This window comes from Fulmarus glacialis, unplaced genomic scaffold, assembly GCF_000690835.1.
Source record: "Fulmarus glacialis isolate BGI_N327 unplaced genomic scaffold, ASM69083v1 scaffold6956, whole genome shotgun sequence".
Lineage (NCBI taxonomy): Eukaryota > Metazoa > Chordata > Aves > Procellariiformes > Procellariidae > Fulmarus > Fulmarus glacialis.
In genome coordinates this window covers 76,398-78,733 of record NW_009217408.1, presented here as the reverse complement: position 1 = coordinate 78,733, position 2,336 = coordinate 76,398, and the positions used below count along the sequence as shown (strand labels likewise).

General features: G+C 37.9%; 1 protein-coding gene across 1 annotated transcript in view; it reads right to left on the bottom strand.

Annotated features, from left to right (window-relative positions):
* FBLN2 (fibulin 2) overlaps positions 1 to 2,336 on the bottom strand; it is a 95,758-nt gene that overhangs the window by 28,400 nt on the left and 65,022 nt on the right. The window lies entirely within an intron of this gene.

The following is a 2,336-nucleotide window of genomic DNA, read 5'->3' as shown; positions in this document are numbered from 1 at the left end:
CTGCAATCCTTTGATAGCCAAGACATCCAGCCCAGCAGCACTCATCGATAGTTTGCAGCTATGCTGAAACAGCCTCTCTAAACCAAGAGAAGTGATTTCAGTCTATTCAAATACGCTGTCTATGAAAAGGCGTCAGACACATAAAATGAAGGTCGTAACTCAAACTGGCACCAGTTAGCTATGTCAACAGAAAGTCCAAGGACGGAACAGAAGAAAACTGAACTAAGCTCCCACTTCCCAGGAGAGAGATCTCTGACCTGAGGAGAGCAAATCAGAGAAGCAGTGTTGTAAGGGTTGGATGCAGCATGGAAACTGAAAGGAATCACGTTTCATGATTAGCAATGGTAGATTGGCATTCACGTTAAACCAGAGTCTGTCTCCACTAGGGAGACAGGGAAACTTGTCCACTAACAGCTCAATCTGCAGAAACTCTTCTGCTGAGTCACTTTTTTCAAGATTCAAACACTGTAGCTTTAGGGTTTCTTGGGCATTTCCCATGCAATATGTACCCCTTGCAATTTCAGCCCAGTACCTATGACTACAGCTCATGTTTTATGTCCCTGCATTCTAATCTGAAAAGTCCCCAAACATCATAAATAGTAGACGTTATTCACATTTGCAAATATGCACAGCCGTAAAGAGTTGTCTTTACGTGCCCAAATACACGTTTGTGAAAAGTTTACAGTACAGGTCCTGAAGATGTTGAATTATTTTTGACACTAAAGGGGCTCAATCATCTTTTCAAAAGAAGTATTAAAAAAAAGAAAAATCTAACTATAATTGATTGTGGTCATGCTAGAAAAGAGAAAAATCCTGTTTTCATCCTCCCCAAATCCAGAATGCCCAAGTTAAAAATTTCCTGAACTGAAAATTCTATTTTCTGTAAATATTTTTAGTTTTGCTACAATTTTTTCAGCTTCAATATGCAAAATAAAAGAAGTTAAGGATAATACATTTTTACTGAAGTGCTGTAAAATATTGGAATATTTGCCTTGAATAATATGGCTTTTTTTCAGTCATAGTTTTGATTCACAATTTATCCCATGTGCAGGCATCACAGAGAGTATTAAATCAGTCACACACTTTTGGGTTCACATCTTTTCCAGATGAATACAAGTGTCTCATTTTCCAGTGGAAAAACTTGTTCGTCGAAAAGTTCCTTCTAAAATGTAAAAACTTGAATGTCTTGATCTTCTATTAGCTACCTTTTGAACTTCATGAGAATGCTACAACTGATTTAATAACAAGTATGACTATTTTTACATTGACATTAAGAAACATGCGTTGAGAAGCACTGTTTGATTCACAACTTTCTATGTTCCTCTCAAAAATATCCTTCCTGGAATACAGCATAATTGGATTTACCATGGTGGCATCTCGATCCACTAGCAAAAAGTCCCTAGGCGTGTGCTTTTTGTCTTAGAGTAAATAACAGGTAAAATCAGCCTAAGATTAAGTTGTGTTGAACACAAGCTGAATACCTGGATCTAAAGAACTGGCACCGCTGCATTCATCTTGAAGCAAAAGTAAGGGCCCAACATCTAAAATGCCTGAAGAAGACCTAAACATGTGTCACCTGGAAGTAAAACCCCTAGCTTTTTGCAGAACAGCGTAAAGGTCTTGCAAAGTCTTCGGGGCAACGAACTTATCTTTCCACATTCCAGGTAAACTTCTTTGATTTATGACACCCAGACACAGCAGTCACTAATGGCGGAGCGGATTAGGGGAAACACTGCTATACCCTGTCAGCATCTTCTGCGAGGTCACCTCTGAAAGACTGTTTAACTATAACAAAATTAGAAAGCCTTTCTTAAAGTCTCAACAGTCTCAATACTTATGCATTTTTATTATTTTTTTCAAGCAGTAGCTGCAATGACTTAGGAGCTAAAGAGCAAAGCTGCTCCTTCAATAATTTTACCATTTCAGATGGTTTCTCTTGAAGGAAAACATTAGATTGGAACTGGCACAAGGAGCTATTCCACAAGAGTATTGTGTAACTTGTTTCAGTTCAGACAGGAATGATGAAGGTTTCCCTCTCCACTTCCTCCTTAGGAATGGCATGTGTGATTAGACTTACTCTATGGCTTGTGCTCTGTCTGGCATGCAAAAGACCCATGGTGAAAACCTAAGAATAATAATTCTGTCACACTTCAGAAATATTAATGTCTTCTCCTAAATGCACAAACTCTCTTTTTATTCTAATGGTAGGCTCCAGACCCAAGTAAATAATAGTTTTGAAAATGACAAATTGGCATAGCTAATTAAACTTTAAACTCCGCAGTAGATCTCTGTGTATTTTGTTTTTCCAGTGAACAATTATCCACAAGAATCACCAA